Below are 22996 nucleotides of genomic sequence, written 5' to 3'. Positions count from 1 at the left end.
TTGCTTGCCTCTGACCCCAGAACCCTGCCAGGGGCATCAATTCATCCTCACCAGGGTGGATGCTAACGTGGATGTGGGTCTGTCTACATGAAGGCTGCTCATGAATGCCAAGCAGTGCCAGTAACTGAGTGTATAAAATACTTGATTTCCTCGTATAATATCCCCCATCATCATTTCCCATCAAGAAACCCGTCATCCAAGGAGCAGGGCCAGCCCTGATGGGAAGTCAGAGGCGTGGCCATGGTGTCAGGTGTTCTGCTGCAGACGTCTCTTAAGCACCTCTAAAGGTCACTGAGCCCACCTCCCTCCTGTTTCACCAGAGGAAGCAGCTCTGCCAGGACGCCAGGCACACATCTGTGCGGCCTGCCACATGCTTCTCTCCTGCACCGTGGCTAGAGGGCAAGGAGTGCCAGGGGACATATATTGGCTTTCAAGCTTACTGTCCAGAAGGGAAAGTAAAAAGCACTCAGTGGGATATTGGAGTCTATCTGCCTCCCCTAAAAGAGTTTTTAGAGCTTCTTGGGTGAGGGGTTGTCCACAGACGGTTGGAGGGGTGAAGACATGTTGTCTCTCATCCTTCCTGCCTCAGCCTGTACCTATAACTCTGGCATCCCTTCCAGAAGCAGCACAGGCTGTGCTTCCTGAAGAATCTGGGTGAAGACAGACTTCAGCCTGTGTGATGACTGTCCCTTGTCATCTACCGTCTAGACACCTCAGCTCTTCCTAGTCTTTGTGTCATCTGAGATTAGACACTGGAGGGAGCCGATTTATTAGGCCCTCTGCTCAATCCACAGGCTTTTGTTTCTATGAACCAAGGGTAAAGATCTCCCCCCTCCCAAGTTCATTGGTCAAATGTTTCTGTTTCCTGGAGACCATCTCTTGCCTTGGTTTCTACAGGATGAAATCCTAGGATTTCAGTTGGTCTTGAGTTCCAGGTTTAGGGAGGCCTCTATAGGGACTCCTAGAATCAATCAGCCCCCCAAATGCAAAGCTTGTCTGTAGCTATAGGTGCCCTGAGAAAAGAAGGGAACGGATGACATCGCAGAGCTGTGGAGAGGAGTTGGGGGTGTGTGCAGCTTCGCAGAGCTTGTGCCTCCAAGAACTTGGACGAGTTCTGGAAAATCTGCATCGAGGGAGAAGAGCCAGGCCTCCAGAGCATTTCTGGAGCCTCTCCATGGGGCCTGGGATCCAGGTTGGGAAAGCAATGCTGTTTGGACAGCTTTCAGAGAGGCAGGCGGGCTGGCCACCAAATTCCTTCGAAGGGAGGGAGTGAGCCCCAGCAGTGGCAGCTAGCAGCAACATGGCCCGTGTCAGGCATTTGACTGGCACCCATGCCTTCCCCTTGTATTTTAGGAATGGGGGAGATGTAGATGGGGATGGTGTCTAACCTGAACGTTCACTGTATTTATAGGCAACAGAAACAAGGACGAGGCAAGATGTTCTGTTACCAAGAGAAGAACAAAATGTAGGGTGTCATGATCAGGAGAAATTTACCAGAGAAAAGAGGTGCCTTGGGCTATTGGACAGACACAGATTTCAACCAAAGTGTGATTACCAGAGATTTATGACTACTTGGGATGTGCAAGGCAGTGCCAGCCTCTGGGTATGTGGCTATGGAGTACGTAGGGAGGAGGTGAGTGAATGCACTGACCCACTGCCAGTGGTCACACCAGGCTCGATAAGGATATCGAGCATCCATAAACCCAGGCACATGCAGGGTGGAAGGGGTCAGGCCAGCTTAAGAGGCATCACTCAGTGTGGGACATGAAAGAGAAATGTCCTATCAGCAGGGGAAGAAGTGCAGAAGTGTGTAGTGGGTAGCCATTCCAGCTTGGATCTGGAAGTTCCAACCCCCATTGAGACTCTGGCAACTGTCACGCCTATGAGGCGGGGCCAGGGGAGGCGCCTGGAGACCAGAGAGCTGGATGGGCCAGCGCTCTCTCTGTGCCGGGACACTGAATAGTGAAGGTGGACTGTGCAGAGCTCCAGAGAACACTGCTGGACTGCGATTCACCTTCCCCAGACCCTACGACCTACCTATTACTTAATTTGTGAGTTACACCATTAAATAAATATCCTTTTAACTACGTGGAGTGGCCAAAATAATTTCACCAATATCTGGCGCCCAACGTGGGGCTCGAACCCACGACCCTGGGATTAAGAGTCCCATGCTCTACTGACTGAGCTAGCCGGGTGGTCCAGACAGAGGCTGGGAAGAACAGCGTGGAAAGCAGTCTGCCCAGTTGTTCAGCACACTGAGTCATCTTCCAGCGGCCATCACCATGGGGTGTTGTTGTTAGGACAGTAATCAGCTGAGGGTCACAGAAACACCGAGGAAGGGTTAGTGAGGAAGGGCTGGAGAAGAGAGCCTCTTTCTGTTTGGTTTCACATCTCCAGGCCAGGGCTACAGACTTCATGATGTCATTGACGGTCCCACCTCTAGCTAGCTATCTCTCCACTCTGGTCAGGGTCACGAGTAGCTGTTTCCCCTCTGACCCCCCAGCAGTGGAAGGAAAGGGGAAGCATCAGTGGCCACCTTGGAAGAGTAAACTGTCCCACAACTGTCAGCCTGCAGTCCGCTGACCAGGACTGGCTGTGTGACCACTCTTCCCCACAAGGAAGCTTGACCAGCACAGACCGTCTCCCAAAGAAGACCTGGGAAGTCAAGGAGGAGGAGCGGAGGGGGTACCTGGAGGGAGCAGCACTGTGCTGAGGGTTGAGGTGAGCTGCAGCTTACAGAATTAGGGGGTCATGAGAGGAGTAGTCACTATTAGGACTAGTCACTATTAGGGCTAGTCACTATTAGGACTAGTCACTATTGAGTTATCACAATAGAAACCAGTGGTGTCCTGAACCAGAGAGTGAGGCGAGAACCTGCATGACCCAGAAGAGAAAAAGAACAGAAGACAACTCTTCCAAAGAGGGTTGCTATAAATAAAATAGCTAGAGGGGGAAATGGGCCTAGAGGGTCCTAGTCCTCTCTTTAAAGATAGGAGCCATAGCATCAGGCTTAGATGCTGACAGGTGTGGGCCAGGAGTGAGTGAACACGGGATGATACAGGCAAAACAGGGAGGGTACCATCAATGTCCTTGAGTCGGGGAGGGGTGGTGCTGGTTGCAGGACTTGGTGGGGGCCACACAGGGGGACTGACCTTGGCTAGAAGCAGATAGAGTTCGTCCACAGAACCGGGGAGACAAGAGAGAGTTAGAAATAGACGCAGGCAGGAGCACGGCTGTGGGAGTTGGTGGAAGTTGTCTTTGTCCCCATTTCAGCGATTAGAAAGCAAGGTTATCAGGGAATACAAGGACAGAGGAGGGAGGACTTGGAGGCTGGAGGAGAGAGAGGAAGATGTGATTCCTCATCTAAGAGAGGGGAGAGTGACTGGACCACAGAAATGATGGATGATACAGCAGCCAGCAACACCCACCTGAGTCCAGGGATCATAAATTCAAAGCGTGAGATGACCAGTGTACTCTGAGAATTCTTCCACCACCATGCTGTGCTGGCCAAGGTGCAGCCACCGCAGAGGGGCAAAGGTGTCTTTGACTGCTGGAGGTTTTGGCTGGGGTGACAGAGGCATGGGAGCTGAGGATATTTGCTGAGAAGATTGCAATGAGTCATCAGGGAAGAGCAACTGGGTTAGGAGAAGGGCTGGGGTGAGGAAGGGTAAGGGACAGGGAAGGGTGACCGTATTGACAAATTACAGTTCCAGGGTGCCTGGGAGGTGACACTTGAGGTAGCAAACTAAAGCCCCTAGATGTGGTGTCTTGAGATGGGGAGTGAGGTCTTAAGATGGATTTAGGGGTCTTGGGATGTGGTGTGGGGTTTTGAGAAGGAATGTAGGGTCTTGAGGCAGGGCATGAGATAGGATGTGGGGTCTGGAGATGTGATGTGGGGTCTTGAGACAGAGTATGAAGTCTTGAGATGGGGTGTGGGGTCTTGAGTTAGGAAGAAGGATCTCAAGGTAAGGTATGGGGTCCGAGATAGGATATGGAGTTTCAAGATAAAGTGTGGGATCTTGAGGCAGGGTATGAAGGCTTGAGATGAGGTGGGCGTCTAAGATAGGATGTATGTAAGGTCTTGAAATGGAGTCTCGGGATGGAGTGTGGGGCCTGTAGATGAGGTGTGGAGTCTTGAGACAAAGTGGGGAGTCTCAAGACAGGATACAGGGTCTTGAGATAGGCTATGGGATTTTGAAGTGGGGTGTGGGGTCTTGAGACAGGGAGAGGGCTTCTTAAGGCCAGGGTGTGGGACCTTGAGATGGTGTATGGAGTCTTGAGGTGGGTTATAGAATGATAGAAATTTCTGGTAATGACAAGATCTGGGGACAAGACCCTGGAGTAGTGGCTAGAGGAAGACTGAAGACCAGCCCACCTCAGGTGAGGAACTAAAACCGCAAGGCAGCCAGGGGGTTGGGAGACTCCTTGCTAATGATGCAGGATCGAACTGGAGAGAGTCCCCACTGTCCAGGGGCCAAAACGTTCAAGGAAAGAGGAGAGGGGCCTGGGGTGGGTAGATAACTGCAGGCAGGAGCTTGTGACTGGAGATTCAACTTGGGGTGTTTTTCAGGAGGAGGAGATGGATGTTGGTGAGAAGATGAGCGGCGAGAGCCAGGAGGCCTCCTACTCCGCCTCCAGACACGGGGACCATGGAGAGAACATAGCCTCCGTGTGAGGGGGCTGCGGAGGAGCAGGCCAGAGGGATTCCAGTCAGAGCTGGAGGATGCAGGGTGGCGGTGGGGCGACCCAGAGGCTGCCGAGCTGCCCAGTCGTGAGACCGATTCCATGAAGCCCTGTGTTCTAGCCACTTCCCCGAGCACCGTCTTGGCCCAGGTGGAAGGAAGCTCAGAGATAATCATTTCGGAGGCGCTGAGGTGTTCACACGGCAGCAGATCTGAACTTGTTAATATCCCAGCAACACAGCCCACGGGAGGGGCCTGTGCGGGCTGAGCCACTGAGGCCGCTTATCTTGCAGTACGTCGCTCCTTACAAGGGACGCATGGATGCCAAGTGCCCACAGGATGGAAATTAAAGAGAGAAAGAGTTGGGGGTGGATGGCAGAGATATTAAAAAAAAAAAAAAAAGTTCCGTGTCCAGGTCTATTTTTAGGTCTACTGAAGTAGAAAATAAGTGCTCGGACTGTGAAAAGGGGATCAGGAGGCCAGCCCTTGGCCTCCAGGAGCAGCCTGGGTCCTGTGCTGTACAAAACCTACCATTCGTAACTTTTGATTTACTGTGGCACAGACGTGAGGCGCTCACATGATACACCGCTTGTATATTTTTCTATCGATCAGCAAGACGTCGTTCTCTAAACTTCCCATCCATCAGCTGTATCTGTTCCTGCCCCTGCCCCCAGCCCTCGAGATGAAATAGGGGCCACCCCACCTTGCAAAGGGGGCAAGTTGATGAGGCCGGAGCATTACGAAGATGGGCTTGATTCATGCCCACTTCTACAACAGGTGAGTCTTACCATGAAGTTCACAGGTGGGGCACAGGAGAGGAGACACCAGAAAGGGGCCTCAGAGCCCCAAACACACATGGCCCAGGAAGAAAGGGGTAGTTAGTATTCTGGGGGAGAGGCTGGCACTCAGCGATTATCAACCCCCGTGGAGGCCATCCTGGATCTCGCTACTATAAACACTTTTGGAGCTGAACAACAGCACGAACACTGCCCACATTCGCCATCCGCTTCTACCCCACAACAGAAGGGCCCGGATGGTAGCACTGTTGCCGGCCTGTGGGCCTGGGGAAAAGAGAACCTGTTTCCCACTGGCTCCCACAAGAGGTTACAGTGCCCCCACCGGAAGACATGTTGTTCTGTGCATATAAGGAAACTCGGGTACCCACGTACCACCTTAACTCTTCTCCTCCTGCCAATATTCTCAGAATGGAAAAGGCGAGCATCTGTGATGTTACATCCACCCCCAGCCCCCTCCCTCCATTTACAGAAAAGAGTCTTTTCAGTTCTTGCAAAACAGATCTCTGCACCTGGGGGTGGGGATGGAGGAAAAAGGGAAAACGCCTCATTGTCTCTGCTTTGAGGCTAGGGCACAGAGGGCAGGAGGCAGGGCTGAGGACCACCTGGGCCTGGGGGGCAAATGGAAGGCTTACAGGGTCTTGAAGAGGGAACCCTGCTTTTGTTGGGTGTAGTGAGCCCACGACCGACCTGAGGATCTCCGCAGAACGCTGAGCATCCCTTAGCTTGGTGGATGGGAGACAGCAGGACAGGAGGGAGTTGAAAAACCTCGTAATGTATCAGGAGCCTTAGCCAGTTCCATTCTGGGGCCTTTGGCCAACCTCCACATCTCTATGTGCCTCAGTTTTCCTAAGAGAATAGTTTTGACATTTCTCTTGGGTGTTGAGAGGCATCCGAAGAGCGTCAGAAGTAACAACCTTACAAATAAAGGAATTATCGATGTAACTGATGCTTTAAATTGAGCCCTGGGACCTCTGCTGTTTAGAGGCTGGATCAATAACAATAACAACAATAAGTAGTGTATAACTCAGGAGGGAGTTTATAAAGGACCCCGTGGCAGCAGGACCAGATAGCTCAGGAACAGAAAGCGGCTTCCCGTCTGCCCACACCAGCCCAGCCACCATGCCTGACCGGCCAAGCCACCCAGCTCCCTGGCCAGACAGGCTAGAGGCCCAGGCTGTTGGAAATGGGGAGGGAACCCAGCTGTGTGGGGAGGTGGGGCTGGAAATGAGGGAACAGGGTAAGCCAAGAAGTCCCCAGGGAGTGTGCCCAGAGCTGGCCCAAGAGGAGGTAGGCCAGCGACATACCATTGAGGAGATGTCCAGACGCTAGTGCAGCCAGTTAGAAGGCTGAAGAAGAGCTCGGCCATGGAAGGGTGGAGCAGCTAGCTGTGCCAGCGCCCAGCTCTGCTGCTTCTGATAAGGAGCAGATGTGCAGGAAGGCACAAGGTCTGAAATGTCAAGTCCTTGTTTGAAGTGTTGGCTCTGGCACATCCCCACTGGTGATGTGTCATAACCTCCCAGGGCTTGGTGCTTCTTACTAGCAGTTGGAGACAAGGCTAGACCTCTATCTAGTCTCTGTGGGGAGACAACAGCTGTAAGAGGACCTGGAAGCTTCCTGTAAAGTTTTCCAAGGTATTTTCAAAAAGATTGTTTTATTTTATGTGTCTGTGTGCTTTGACTGCATGCATGTGAACCATATGTGTGCCTGGTACCCAGGGGGGCAGAAGAGGGTACCCGAGCTCCTGGAACTGGAGTTGCAGACAGTTGTGAGGCACCACATGGGTGCTGAGAACCAACCCCACGTGCTCAGTAAAAGCAGCAAGTGCTTTCACTGCAGAGCCTCTCTCCAGCTCCTGTCTACAATTTTAAATCATGTGTCTATGTATGTGTCTCTGTGCGAGTCTGTGCACACGTGAGTGAAGAAGAGTCCCCTGGATCTCCTGGACCTGGAGTCACAGGTGGCTGTGAACCACCTGTCATGGGTGCTGGGATCCAAACTCAGATCCTCTGGAAATGCAGGAAGTACTCTTAACTGCTAAGTCATCTCTACATCCCCATGTTCTGAGTCTTCATCAGATAGTTCCTCACATGGGTTGGTGGGAACTATCCCAAAATAGCTTTGCCATCTTCTGGTGACCATAGAACCAGATTCCCCTCACTAATCTTTCCTAGGGTGGAACTGAGTCTGGAGACCAAGCCTTCAGGAAATGAAACTGATGCTATCCCATCCCATCCTATCCCACCCTGACCTCGGTATGAGCACTGTCAAGCTTTGTCTACTTTGGGGTGCTTTGCCTCTGATTTTCCTGTTGTGTTATAAGTCCTGCTGGCAATGGACACATCATGGACACCGCCCTGCTAGGAACTTGCTACTGAGAATTGATCTGATGGCATAGTGCTTTTTCTCCCAGAGAGAGGAGCTCCCAGAGAGAGAAAAACAATTTGGCAAAAGAAACAGAAAGAGACTTCTGGTAGGGTGGAAAAGGGCCTTTTAAAAGGCACAAAATGGACTAGAGAGATGGCTTAACAGTTAAGAGTGTTGGCTGCTCTTGCAGGGGATCTGAATTCAGTTCCCAGCACCCACACCAGGCTGCTCACGACTGCCTGTAACTACGGCTCCAGGGGTCTGATGCCCTCTTCTGGTCTCCTCAGACACCCTCATACATGTGACATATACTCGTATAGACACACACCCTTAGAGATAAAAAAAAATAAAATAAAACAAATCATTTCTTTTAAAGAAAGAAAAGAGACACAAAGCTCCTAGAAAGGGAGCCTAGTGGGCTTGAGTCCAAATTGTGGGTGAAGAATTGTTTTGGAAGGAGCACCCGGGGCAGGCTGCTGGTCACGTACTAACACACCCCAGCCCCCAAGCCTGACCCTCCACTGTTGAGAAGAATCAACAGTGCTAAGGACCGTATGGATAAGCTCGCTGTCTCCAATCCAAACCTGACGGTACTCACTCAGTCAAGGAAATGCTGTTTGAACAAAGACCTGGCCGAGGAGCTGAAATGAACACAGACCTGGTCACTGAGAATCAGCTCTGTTCGATGAGTGTTTTCATGCCTGGTGACTGATGTCTCACAGAGTGGGGTACAGTTCCCTGGGAACACAAGGAAACACACACACACACACACACACACACACACACACACACACACAACTAGAGCTATGTTTCTCTCTTTTATACATAACACGGCTAGAGTTCTCTCTCTCTCTCTCTCTCTCTCTCTCTCTCTCTCTCTCTCTCTCTCTCTCTCTCCCTCTCCCTTTCCCTCTCCCTCTCTCCCCTCTCTCTGCCTTATGCAAATATACAACTAGAGTTTTCTGCCTCCCTCTCACACACACAGCTAGAGTCTTCTTTGTGTGTCTTTCTATCTGTCTCTGTCTGTCTGTCTCTGTCTGTCTCTGTCTCTCTCTCTGTGTGTGTCTCTCTCTCTCTCTCACACACACACACACATACACACACACGAGAGAGAGAGAGAGAGAGAGAGAGAGAGAGAGAGAGAGAGAGAGAGAGAGAGAGAGAGAGACCTCCAGGCACACACCGAGCAAACACAAACAGTAATTCAAACAGTGAGACTTCTGGACCCTCGAGCCAGCAGGGAATTTTGGTTCCCATAATAGATTACTGTCCCCAAGCTGGCCAGAAATCAGTTATTTCAACCTCCAACCTAGAGCTCTCAAACATTCATGATGTGTTGATCTGAAGCCTCTGCTTAACACTCCCCACACAGGGAGCCTACTCCCCTGCTGGGAAAGCACTTCGTCACTCCAGTTAGTGCTAATCATCATAGGCCAGTGGTTGCCAACCCCAACCGTGTGCCTGGCACTGTGCTAAGCCCCTCAGACAGACTATTTCCAATAGCAAGATGGGTATTTTTCTCTCCATTGAACCAAAATTGAAACTGAGTCTCTGGTACTGACAGTCCTCAGCGGTGGACATTTGCAGGGACCAGAGCTGGGGTTGAAGCTGGGGAGCTGAGTCTTCACATGTCCTGAGTCATGGACAGTCATATTGCACAGGATGGAGCCTCTAGATAAGCCCATGTTCTGCTCATCAGTCTCCCCGGTTGTCCCCAGGTTGGAGTTCTGGAGCTTTGAAGAGGCATTTCCGCCCCATCCCCCCACTCCTCGTCCCTCTCCTCCGACGCCTTCTTGGAAGCCTCTTCCAAATATGAGTACCAAAAGAACGGGGATTCTGTTCCCCTTTGCTTGGGCACTGAACTTTGAATTTGATTCCTAAGATGCCATGGGCTTTTTGGACAGCCATATCACATCTTTTACGGCTTTAAGGAAGCTAGGGATTTTCATTTGATTTTAGTTAGCCTGTTTTTTTTTCCCCTCCCAATATAAACTGCTATCAGCTACTTCTGTAGTTGGGATGGAAAAAATATGTGCTTGGCTTATTATTTCAGCTTCTCAGAAGAGTGTGTGAAGTTCTAGCCTGTCAGCCAGTGCTCTAGTCATCCTAGCAGCTTTGAGACATTTGCAAGTTGGCTGAACAGGCTTTCTCTGCCTAGTAGTGATCAAAGTCAGGCCAAGATTCAGGGGCCAGCTCTGTCCCATCAACTAGAGAGACCACCTGTCTGGTGACATTGACCCACGAAGCTCTGATTCGATGCCAAATGTCAGTCACAACTGGGTTTGGACTAAGCCCAAAGATGCGGCAGGGGTCCCTTCTGAAGCATTAGAGGGTAAATCTCATTTCTCATCCAGGAGGAAAGGGGAATGTGATAGGAGAGAGGTCAAAGTTGAGAACCTTTGGCCCTCTGACCAGGCAAAAGTGCAGTTGTGTTGGCAGTGGGTCTGTACCATCAGCAGCCAAGGGAGCACGTGCCAAATGTGGGCTGAAGCTAAGGAATGCACAGACACAACAAGGTGCCTCAGGCAGAGTCCACACCAAAGTCCACACCAGTTCCAGGAGACTGCTATGGGATGCTTGTTAAAGCACAAACACACAACCTTCTGGATGTGCACCTGGTTGTCTGAGTCCCTTGGCTTCTAGTCAACTTGGGACCCCCTACTGTGACGGTGTCTAGTGACATTGTTCAACCCTAGTTTCTTCATTTTGCTCACAAGAATATCTTTAAGTTTGTAGCCAACTTTTTAAAGTTGGAATGTATTGTGTCTAAGGCATTTCCCTGGAAGTGGGTGAGATATTTTTTCTGTAGGTCAGAAAAGTCCTCAATCAATTTGTTGAAATAATAAGGAAGCTGAGGGTCTCACATAACAAGACTCTCAGAGAGGGATGAGGCTTCAAAGTTGATCAACACAGTAGCTCAACAATGTCATCAAAGCCTTGAGCTCTACCCAGCTCTTTTCTGCCATCAATAACTGTACCATGATCTTAAGTCTGAGTCCTTCAGGGTCATCAGGCCTTTATCAATTGTGACAATATACTTCTTTGTTCCCATCTGGGATGTGTCTCCTCATCTCATTGGTTCAGTTCACTCAACCTGCCCCTAGACTGAGCCAGGCTTTAGGGTGCAGTAGGTGGAGTAGATATTGGGAAATGCCAGCCACTCTTTCCATGCACTGGTCCAACCTTGCTCTCAGTAAGGTAAGGGAGCCCATTTGGACTTGATGCGTGCCAAATGAAACCATGTAGCTTCCTGTAACTCACCATTTCTCTTAGTGATCATCTTAGTTAGGGTTCTATTGCTGTGATGAAACACCATGACAAAAACAAAAACAAAAACAAAAACAAAAACAAAAACAAAAACAAACAAACAAACAAAAAACCAAGTTGGGGAGAAAAGGGTTTATTTGGCTTACACTTCCAGATCATAGTCTATCACTGGAGGAGTCAGGACAGGAACTCAAGCAGGGCTGGAACCTGGAGGCAGGAGCTGACGCAGAGGCCATGGAGGATGCTGTTTATTGGCTTGCTTCCCATTGCTTGCTCAGCCTGCTTTCTTATAGAACCCAGGACCACCAGTCCAGAGACGGCACCACCCACAATGGGCTGGGCCCTCCCCCATTGATCACTAATTGAGAAAAGGCCTTACACCTGGATCTCAAGGAGGCATTTCCTCAGCTGAGACTCCTTCCTCTCTGATGACTCTAGCTTGCGTCAAGTTGACACACAAAACCAGCCAGTGTGGTGACCATAGCCATTTTACCTGTCTTGTGGCTTTCCCAAGGATAACAGAATCTAGGGTCTTATTTTATGTCTCTGGTTTTGAAGCTGGAGACAGCACACATGCCACCCACTACCAGAATTCTTGAGAATGACTGTTTGCCAATGTAAGCATGCAGGGGTAAGCCTGTGGGGCTTGTTCAAAACAGACAAGTGGCCGTAGAGCCTAGCTGACAGGCATGGAGCCTAACTAGATGAGCTGTTCATGTTCTAGTCCCAGCTCTGCCGGTTCCCCTCAGCTAAGCTCTCTGGGTGTCAGCTTTCTTGTCTTTAAAACAGAGTTGGTAGCACTTGCACATCCCTAGTTCCCGAAGAGCTGAGATGCTCCAGACTCTGAAGTCTTTTGGATGTTATGATTCAGATTTAGGGTTTTCAGATTAGAGGTACTCTAACGCACCCACAGACATTTCCAAATCTTCAAAACTCTAACTGGAAGTACTCTGGTCCCAAGAATTCCAGATCAGGAATGCTCAGCACAAAAGATTGTCATGGAGATGAAAGGAGACAGTGTCAACGTGCTTGCTAAATATGTTCAATTTCACCCCCAGTCTCAGAGCCGTACATTATCAGTTGGATAGGGAGTTGGGGAGGCTGTGGGCAGGAATCTCTGCTCTTGCCAAACATTTCTGGGGGATCTTGATGCAGGCAGATGGACACTCCTGAGAAGAATGTCATCGCAGTGAGTAACAGTGTGCCTACTGTGTCCATGTGTGGAGCTCAGAGATGGAAGACACTTTGGCTGGGGAATGAAACGCCCAAGCACAGCCATCTACACCACCCCAGCCTTGTCTTAAATGGGCTTTAGGTTTAGCCCTGTTTTCTTCCACTTCCTCCAGACTTGGGAGTGTTTTCACTGATAGGAAGCAAACAAAGGAGCATCTTGTCTTCCTTAAGCCTTTTTCAACATCCCAGTGCTCACCTTAGACGATGGGATCACCTCTTCTCCTTGCTCTTGCATCAAGACTTGCATGCACCCTCTTCATAATCCCTGAAATTCCCAGTTCACTGTGGACTGTGGAGTCACTGGTACCCTTCGGCAGGTCTGTCAGGCTTAGGTTTGTGGGTTGGTACCCTTTCCTGTTCCAGCCCTTTATAGTCATGGGGCTTTCTGTCCACCCCAATGTTTTCTTCCCTGTGTCCCTTGGCTGACAGCATCAGCATGTCCTGTCTGAGAAACTCCTCAGCCTTCCTGAGCCAGCCTCCCTTTTGGATGCCCTGTCCCTAGGATAGTGGTGGCCTTTCTTTGTACCCAGGCAGTCCTCTCTGTCTGAAACTCTACAGTCCATTCTGGCTGTGCCCATATTTCCCTCCTTTGTCTCTTAGGAACTCTGAGATGACTTGTTTCCAAGCTTCTGGTCTCATTTATCTGTTGCTGAGGGAAAGGAGAAAAAAAAATTATACCCTAAGATTTAGTGGCTGGAAATAGAAACCATCCATTTACTGTGGATTCTGCCACTGGGGCAGGGCTTTGGGTCACCTTCACAGCTGCCATCAGTGGGTGAGCCAGAGACCCAGTTTCTCTCGGGCACCTCATTCTTGGGCCTGGAATCTCAGTGGGTAACTAGGGTGGCTGCCATAAGTCCACACACCTGTCACCCTCAGCTGTGGGGTGGGGCACTGGACTTCCTTACCCAGCAGCATGGGCAGCAAGGACCAAGGGCAGAACCAGAAAGGTCTAGGGTTTGGAGGTCACACAGCCTCACCTCCATTGGCGGTCTTCCACTGCTCAGAACATTCTAGCAGCCCGCTTAAACCAAGGACGGGAAACAGCCTCTAGCACTTGAAGGAAGGGTTTGTAAATCAGGGCCTTTATGATCTTCCAGACCTCAGATTCTTCAGCCTCTTGTGAGGCCTTGCGTTGATCAGACAGTGAGGAACACAGGTCTGGTCTCTGAAAAAAAAAAAAAAAAAAACAACGCCAGCTGGTGGAAGACATAGCAAAGGAGAGCCCGGCAACCTGATGAGGTGAGTGATGATGACGTCACCTTTGAAGTATTCACTACACACACTGTGCTTCATCTTGGTGAACCCTCACTGTTATGCTCTGGGGGAGCACAAGTTATTGTAACCATTTGTCAGATGGTGTCCCACTTAGCCTTCTATTGTTGTGATAAACACCAGGACCAAAAGCAGCTTGGGGAGAAAGGGTTTATTTCCCTTACACATCCACATCACAGTCCATCCTTGAAAGCAGTCAGGGCAGGAACTCAAGGCAGGAACATGAAGAATTTGAAGGCAAGAACTAATGCAGAAGCCATGGGGAAATGGCACTGACTGGCTTGTCCCCCCACGGCTTGTGACTTGCCCCCCATGGCTTGCTCCATTTGCTTTCTTATCTACCCAGGGCCACCTGCCTGGGGGTGGCACCGCCTCCAGTGGGCTGGGCCCTCCCAGGTCAATCATGAATCAGGAAAATGCCCCCGCGGACTTTAAGATTTCCCCTTCCTACTGTGTCTAGGTTTGTGTCCAGATGACAAAACACCACCCAGGACAATCGAGGCACAGTGTTAGGTACTGGAGAGAGAGGCCAAACATGCCATTGGTAAGTGCCCAGCCTTGGAGTCTCTGCCCTTGTCGGATGCTGTGACTTCAAGTTCTGTTGAAAAAGCTCGGCCAACAAGCAGATGGGGGCAGGAGAAGGAAGGGGGACTACGGAAAATTTCTTTCTGTGATAGACACCACAAGGCTGCTCGCCTGGTCTCTTGGCAGGCCGCTTGTATCTTTTCTGTAACTTGGGGCTGAGAACATAGTCCAAGGTGTCCTAGGACTTGAGAACAAAGGAGTCACCTGCTGCCCAACTGCCCCAGGGTCACGTGATCAGGTTCCCCAAGCCACACAGGAAACCACATCTCTGAAAACTCACCGTGACGTCAGCCCTGCATCCAGAAAGGCCCTTGCGCCTTCCTCCCACGCATTCCCCGCATTTACCAATTACAGAAAACAGCTCGAAATAGCACCTGCCCCTCAGCTGGGCCTGCTGCAGGAATACTGCTTGTGATCATTTTCGGGAGGGAGCAAGTCTGCAGGAAATCAGTCCAGGGAGAGGATTATTATCAGTCGTGTGTTCCAGTGCCAGACTCCAGTTTTAACTGCCTGGGTCTGGCCAGCATGCATTTTGTGCTCTTTCCTGCAAGACCCTCCCGGGTAGATGTGGCTAGCTGTGCCACGGGAGGCCACAATATCAGCAAGGACCTACCTAGGAAACACAAAGCCTGAAGCTCCTACCCCTGGAGTCACCTGGAAACCATTCAGCCATCCGTTTTTGCCTTGGTTTCTCCAAACTCCAGGACTGTCCCAAAGACCCCAAGAGACTCCTGTTTCCTCTAGTCACTTATAAACTCATTTTAAAATCTGCCAATTTGTGAGGGATGATGCTTATTGCAACACAATAAATAAAACAAACACAACAAGATAAATATCCATCAGTAAGTTTGCATAAGCTATGGTGCCCTTGGTAGATGAGACTCCACATAACAATTAAATGAACACGTGGCTCTCCCCGTAATGGAACTGGAAGCACACCAAGGAATATTGTGAAGTGAATGCTAGCCACATAAATATGTTCTACCTCTCTACGTATCTATCCATCATCTCTCTGCCCACGCAGCTACATGCTAAATCAGACATTGTTATTTCCTTTAAAGAAGGTCCTAGGATTGGGGAAGGAGAAAGGACTGAGTTTTACTTCATTTGCATGACTTGAATGATTTTAAGAATGCCTGTATGCTAATATAATTAAAAATTTAAAAACATTCTAGTCTGTTGAAGTAGCGCACATCTATGGTCCCCACACTTGGGAGGGATCACTCGAGCCTATGAGTTTAAGACCAGAGACCAGCCTGGGGAGCACAGTGAACCCCCTTCTCAATAACAATAACAACATAATAAATTCTCAAGCAAACAGAGCTGGAGAGACTGGGCCAGCAACAAATCCTAATGCAACTCATCCCTAATTCGCGTCTCGGTTTATTTGGGTGTCTCTTCTTCCTGGGCATCAGTCCTGCTCTGAAATAGACTGTCTGGCACTACGCCTTCCCCTGTCTGTCTCCTTCCACCCTCCTCAGCTCTCGTTTTACCCTCAGGCCCTGCCTTGCCCCAGCAGCCTCGTCCCGGGCTGGAGAAGCCATCAAGTACAGCGCGGGAGTCCTGGGTTCCGAATGAAGGTTTGTTTGTGTCCCGGTGGCCAGTCCCCTACATAGGCCCTGGGTGTCTTTGCCTAATGTTCCCCAGGGGCCTCTCCTAATGCTCATTTGTCACTTTCTCCTCTTCCTGCCTGGTGGGCTCAGCTCCCCTGACCTCCTGGGTGAAGCTACCACTAGGAGTAGGTATGTGAAGTGGACAGACTCTGGGCCACTGCTGGAGCAGGAGAGATACTGAACTTGTCCCCCCAGGCCAGGGCGTGGTCTATGAGACCCATAAGTGACCCCTTCATCTTAAGAGTAAGCAGTCCGGGTGACCTTTTAAAGGGGATGGGAAGTCTCAAAGGCCCTGCATGGACAGGTGGCTGAGAGTTGGTTTCAGTCTGCTTGTAGAGCCAGCGAGCCCTCCAGGTGGGGAGAAGGGAGACAGCTGAGGCCCCTCACTGTCTCCCCAGACAGTGAACACCACCCCCTGTCTGCTCAGGCCACCCTGACCATCTGGCTCTTCTGGCCGAATCCACAGTGCGACACACTCTGGAGAGGGTTTCTGGGGTGGGGGTGGGGGGCTGCCGGCACTGTCCTGCAGGACTGTAGGGATCTGTGCCATATTCTTGCACAGGAAACTCTAGAAGAAAGAGAGCTTGTCACCCCAAACTGGCTCTTCAGACTACTTTATATGTGGCTGGGCTCAAAGGCAGGAGGATAAACAAAATGACCCCTGATAATGACCCCACGTGAGGCCCCCACAGTGCCTGGTAACAAATGCTGTGACTGAAATCAGCAAGCTCCTGGAGCCAGCTGATAACCCACAGCTTATCGGAATGGTGGGAGGCCCTTCCTTCCCTCTCAGGCCTCCAGGATGGATGTTTCCTGTTCTTCAGTGACTTGGGCGTGTCCCCACTGCTGGCCGCTAGCTTTAAGATCAGCAGAGCAGGTCTCTGTCCAGTGACTGTGATGGACTTTCTTCTCCACCATTATTAAGGCACAGTGTGGCTAGAGTTCAAACAACCCCTCCTCTGACCCTTGGCAAGGCCCTCTGCTCTTCAGCTTCTCTCTGGTCCTCTGGCTATCATCACCTACCCAGGGCTCTGAACATCTATTAATAACTACCCTAGAGATGACGCAAGCCAGTGAACAAGAACACGGTGTTAAGCACTGTGGTGGGGCGTGGGGCAGATGTGTATACAGTCTTGCTTGCTAAGTGGGGTGAAGGTACAGAGCTGCAGCGCCTGAGAACCCTCCTGAGGGCGTTAAGACCCTCATCAAATGAGGGCTCACAGAACTGAGAGAGGTTGGTAACAAAGCCGCTTCGAGAGCCGAGATGTTTCGCAGGTTATCAGCGGCTGCCAATATCTTTTGCATAAGTACTGGTAGGTGGGTGTCTGGTCAAAGCTGATGTGTGGGTGTTGGAAGAAACAATCAAACTGACGTGAGTTAAGAACCAAGGGTTATTTTGAACTCTTCCATTCTCATTTGAACGGCCTCCTTTTTCTTGAAGAAAAGAAGTTGTTTTTCGTGGATAAGCTGGGGAAGTGGAAAGTGGAGAGTCGGTGGGAGGAGCCTCAGCTTGTTCCTGTTCTGGTCCTGTCTTTGGATTCTTGCCTGGATGCAGGGGCATGGCCAGAATGACCCCCCAGCATCTTCTGCCAGAGCTGGAAGAATCTTGGCTAGAGGTTTCTTGGAGGCAAGAATGATGCCCCTGAGGCTTGAGGGGAAACTTGTAGTCATGGTAACCATGCAATTCAGTTTCCCCATGTGAGTGGGTGGTCCTAGTTTATGAGAAGCAAAAACTGAGGTTCAGAGAAACACTTAAAAGCCAAACACCAAAAACGACCAAAAGAATCTCACACGCAGCTTCCATTCTTGGTGCAAGTGCATCTCTCCTTGCCAAGCCCCTGGGACTTTCCTGTGGGGAAGGAAAGTCCCACAGGTAAAAAGGGGACTTGAGACCAAATGTGTCAAGGATGGGAGAACCGTGAGGATAAAGGAAGAAAAGGCACCCCACTCTACAGAGCCAGAGGACACCCCATTCTACAGAGCCAGAGGACACCCCATTCTACAGAGCTAGAGGACGGAACACAGTCATTGAGAAGACAAGTCTAATGGGTAACTGGATTAGTAAGCAGATTTGGAGTGTCTTGGAGGGTAGAACAGCCTAATGAAATATTTCCAGAGACCCTGAGAATCAGGTCCTTTCACATCCCATCTAGCAGTTCCTCATTTCTTGACAGTCCAACCTGGGCTCCAAAGAGTCCATGCTATCCCTCTCATCTTTTCTGATCAAACAGAGTAAATGCCAACATTTGCTTAGATGTGGGTGCTTCCTCCCACACCAGGACCTTTCCGCGACCTTTGTGACCCTAAGCACAGCTGCTGTGTAAAGCCAAGGAGCCCCTTGCCCAAGCCTAGGTACCCAGAAGAAATGTCACTGGTAATTGGCAGCCAACGGAATCCTCTAATCCCACATTGGACCGGGATGCTAGATTTAACTCACACAGTGTTTAAGACACCCGGGAGCAGAGACATGCTACTGTTTGCATAAATGTCCTCCCACTGAACTTCCTCCCTGTCCATCTGTCCCTTAGCTGCCACACTGCTCAGACCGCCTTGTGGGTAAACAAGAGAATCCCCGGAGCAGAGTGGCACAGAGCCCTTCATCTTGCTGGGCTCTCTACTCCCCATCACCGGCCCAGCCTTGCCCTGGTCCTCTTCCCTCTACTCCTGCTCCCACCCCTTTCTCATTCCCTTTATCTCCTTCCTCTACAGTCCCATTTCTGGCCCAGCTTAGCCCTCTATAATGACTTAATCTTGCCGACAGGGTGACAAGCAGATGAATCGAAGTCTGAGGCTTTTTTCTCCACTCTAGATTCATTGGAAGATTTCTCCCAGATGCGGCACTAAAACCCCAGATTCAATTTCCCTTTGACATAATAACCGAATTAGTCTCATATTGTCATACATAAATTACTAGCCAGTCAGGGTGCCACCAGAGGGAGAGAGAGCTGGAGAGAAAGCAAGACATGAGCATCCGAAGAGGTGTGACTGTGACAAGTGGGGACCTGAATAACAATGGGACCAGAAGGGGAACAGCTAATCATATCTGACAAATGAGGAGAATTCCCGGGCTGCAACAAAGGTAAAGAATATTTACCTTCCTCCCCGTGTCCCTGGCTATTAAAACGTCACCATGGGGAGCCGTGCACCTTACAAGTGATACACAGATCTAAATATCTACTCAATTAAGAACGCTCTGTTTGCAAAGGCTGTTTTCCAAGAGGAAAATGTAATTTTAGGGGAGCGTTGCTGCCGCTTCTAGCCCTGCTGATGGCGCTGAGCTGGGTAGAGGACTTGTGTGACTCTCGGTTTGGTGGAACGATCCTCGCTCGTCCTTGTTGCAGGGCATTAACCTGGAAGGCTCTGAGTGCAGAAGGAACTTGACCTCACCTACCCAGGCCAGGAATCCCATCCTGGCTAGAAGTGTGGCCAAATACCAACAAGCTAAAAATGGGGCTCCTCACCTATCCACCAACCACTCCCCTAAACTGGAGTCCTGAGGACTGTCCTTCTCTCTGTGCCCAGGCTCACCAGCCCATCTGTCCATCCTATTCAATGGCTCCTCCAGGAGGCGCCGACCTCTGGCTTTACCTCTGTATCCCAGTGCCACACTGGGGTTATTCCCACACTGTCCCAATGTTCTTCCTACTTCCTGTGCTCCCTGACACCCATGCTCTACTTATCATCTGAGTTTACCCTGCCCAAATGCTAATTTACTGACAGGATCTCCCCTAGTTCAAACCTTTCCCTAGTTCCCTGAAGAATGAAGCCTAAGTTTCTTGGCATTTGCTGGTAAGATGGTCCATGGCCCAATTAGTGTTCTGTGCAGGTTTCTAGGCCAGGCTCCTTGTACCCACTGTTTCCAACCAGTTCTCTGGTGTTGCCTCCCGCTTCTCCTCCAGCGAGAAGAGTCAGCCTCCTCTATTCCAACACTCTCCATGGAAAGCATCCCCCGGCTTCTGAAGCCTGGGCCAACCTACCACAGTACACAGGCCTCTGCTGCCCGTGTCTTCCAGTGTTACTGCTTCTAAAACGTGTTACTGCTCTCAGTGGCTTACTGGTTCGCCTTTACTGCTGTATATCAAGTTCTTCAAAGCTAAACATACGATTTGGAGATGGGGAACACCAGGTTGTATAAGGTCAGAAATGGAGCAGATCAAAACCCCCAGGCTGATTAAATTGGGTCAAAACTCCCATGCCAATCAAAGCTGAGCATGAGATCTTACTCACTGCTGCATTCTTCCACACCTAGCACACAGCAGGAGTTATGCGGGTGTTTAGAAAATAAACCTCAGAGAGGTGCAGCGAAGCCAGTCCTGGGAAAGCAAGGGTTCAGTAGATGCTATGCCTCTCATAAAGATACCTGGTGGGTATGCAAACCCATGTGGGCATGTATGGTGGGCTGAGGTTGCCACCCAAGATCTTCCTCAATTTCTTCTTCAACTTATTATTATTATTATTATTATTATTATTATTATTATTGAAATGGGCTTTTTCCACTGAGCCTAGAGCACACCGTTTGAGTTGTACTGGCTGGCCAGGGAGCCCTTGGAATCAATTTGTCTCTGCTTCCCAGATCTGGGGTTCCAGGTGCTCACCATGCCTGGCTTTTACATGGATACTAGGATTTGAACGCACATCTTCATGCTTGCAGACCAGGCGCTTTACTCAGAATCATTTCCCTAGCTCTGTAATTTATTGTTTTACTGTTTGCCTGCTGTGAGTCCTGCAGGGTCTAGAAACTATGTGACCTGGGGCATGTTGGGTCTCCCAGTGGCCGATATGGAGCATGTCCTGTAGTAGATCCTCAGGAAATGTATAATAGATGATCTTCCGTGGGTTCGGCTCTCAGGAGCTGGCCACTTAGGGGATCATAAAGAGGGATATGAGGGACTGTCCCTCTAGACCTCGAGCTTCTTAAGCAGGAGCTGCGCTCTCTTGAGGTCTGCATTTCTGTGGAGACAAATACTCCCCAGCAGTGCTGAGCATGGCCCCTGTTCTGGAAAGGCTGGGGGAGCCATGGAAACTTGGTCTTCACGTGTGGTTTGGGGACAGGCTATGACCTGTCAGTTTCTCTCCTGCATTTCATTCCTCTGTGGCTATCACTGTGGCCTGGTCTACTTGCTTTCATACTGTGTATTGCTTTGTGTTTGTATTTTTACTGTATCTATAGATTTGCAGAATTCCAAAGACTTAGATGGATTCAAAGCCAGCGCACTAACTGGCCTGCTCAGTAGGGGTGAAATGAGGAAATAGCTTGTCCTCTCATTATTGTGACTACCATTCACACCTGCTCTCCACGGTGGCCTCCCAACCCCCACTCACAGGATGAAGATCCTCTAACCTTTCAATCACTCCAATATTATCAGGTTTTGCCCTTCCAGTTATTAAAAGCCCAGTTCCAGACAAATGCAGCATGTTCTCACTTCTTATATGTGAAACTAAAAAAGTTTATCTCATAGGCACAGACTGAGATTGGGGTTGGGGGGGGGCACGTCACAGGTGCAATTGGGTAGGAAGAATAACTTCTGACACTCTATGTCACAGCAGGATGACTGTAGTTGGCTATTAATTGAATATTTCCAAATGTCTAGTAGAGAGGATTGTGAATGTTCTCATCACAAAGAAACAATAAATGTCTAAAGTGATGGATCTACCAATTACTGGGATCTGATCATTACAAGTGGTACACATGTATTGAAATATCACACTCCCCATAAATATGTACAATTACCATGTGTCATTTACAAAAGAAGACAAATTCAACCCAGATCAGAATTCATGTATCTCACCAAATAGGAAGAGTCTCCTAGCCCCCAGGCTGACCCAGAGCCAGAGCCCCTGCAGCAGGAAGGGTCAACCTGCTCTTCCTTTAGCCTTCCCTCTTCTCTGCCTCAATCTCTTGCTGCTCTGAGGTCAGGCAGAAGAAAGATCTTTGACTAAGTTCAAGTTTCTGATAGTCCTCTGTGGCTATCAAATGGCCTGGGAGATGCCCAGACACAGCTTGCAGAAGAATTTTGTATGCTCTTAGGGAAGTTACCTGGGGAGCTGGACGGTGGTGGTGCCCGCCTTTAATCCTAGCACTCGGGAGGCAGAGCCAGGTGGATCTCTGTGAGTTCGAGGACAGCCTGGGCTACAGAGTGTGTTCCAGGAAAGGCACCAAAACTACACAGAGAAACCCTGCCTCAAAAAACCAAGAGAGAGAGAGAGAGAAGTTACCTGGGGAACCTCCACCACACAGTTTCACGATAGGACGATGGCTTCCTACTGTCTCTCATGGCTCCCTCACAGTCAACTCAAGAGTGATCCACGATCCACATGGCCTCCTTGGTCTGCTCTGGCTGATTCTCAGGGCAATGGTGGGATCTGTGGAGGCAACTCAGGTATAGTCAACCTCCAACAGTCCATCCAGCCTTCAGGATACGCTGGGGCTCCCCTGAACTCCACCACATGGTTGGCTCTGTGCCTCTCCCTCCCCCCCTTCTTTCTCTGTCACACACGTGCACGCGCGCACATGCAAGCATACACACATATATGCGCCATTGCATGTAGAGACCACCAGAGCTCGACCTCTAGTGCTACAGAGTTGTCATTACAGACTGCTACGAGCCACCATGTGAGCGCAACATTGTCTTTCTGTAAGAGACTTTCTTTTCTTTAATTAATTAATTAATTACGTGCTTTTTTTTTCTTTTGAGACAGGGTCTCTCTACATCGCCCTGGGTTCCTAGAACTCACTACACAGAGTAGACTGGGCTCAGATTCACAGAGGTCCTCCTGCCTCTGCCTCCCGAGTGCTGGGATTAAAGGTGAGTGCCACCCCTGCCTGGCATAAGTGACTTTCTTAAAACTTCCTCCACTTGCCTGAGGTGGCAGAGGGAAGAAACCCCGGCTCTCAACCTCACTCTTCTCCTCCCTGTCTGGGGGTGGGTCTGGGGCCCCAGAGCCTGTCTTGCTCTCTTGGTAAGTCTACAGCTATGTTTGACACTATCTACTGGGTGGGGTCTGGGCAGACGCAGATGACATGCCCAAGAATATGGCTGGGGAGAGTAGAGAAGGCCATCCAAAGGCCTGGGCAGAATGTGAAAACTATTTTCAGTAAAGGAGGCAAGGGAGCCGGGCGGTGGTGGCACACGCCTTTAATCCCAGCACTTGGGAGGCAGAGCCAGGTGGATCTCTGTGA

General features: G+C 50.1%; 2 long non-coding RNA genes across 2 annotated transcripts in view; one reads left to right on the top strand and one right to left on the bottom strand.

The window, feature by feature from the left end:
- LOC119088328 overlaps positions 1-6940 on the bottom strand; it is a 26675-nt gene extending 19735 nt beyond the window's left edge. The window contains exon 1 of the long non-coding RNA XR_005091967.1: positions 6784-6940. This is a non-coding gene — a long non-coding RNA (uncharacterized LOC119088328). The remainder of the gene's footprint in view (positions 1-6783) is intronic.
- Positions 6941-22996, top strand: LOC119088329. The gene is made up of 5 exons (XR_005091969.1): positions 6941-7110; positions 13444-13585; positions 14079-14162; positions 15703-15783; positions 22516-22996. It is a non-coding gene; the product is annotated as an uncharacterized LOC119088329 (long non-coding RNA).

The sequence above is a fragment of the Peromyscus leucopus genome, chromosome 7, assembly GCF_004664715.2.
Source record: "Peromyscus leucopus breed LL Stock chromosome 7, UCI_PerLeu_2.1, whole genome shotgun sequence".
Classification (NCBI taxonomy): Eukaryota; Metazoa; Chordata; class Mammalia; order Rodentia; family Cricetidae; genus Peromyscus; species Peromyscus leucopus.
Note: the sequence above shows the minus strand (reverse complement) of the source record. Positions and strands in the feature narration are given on the sequence as shown.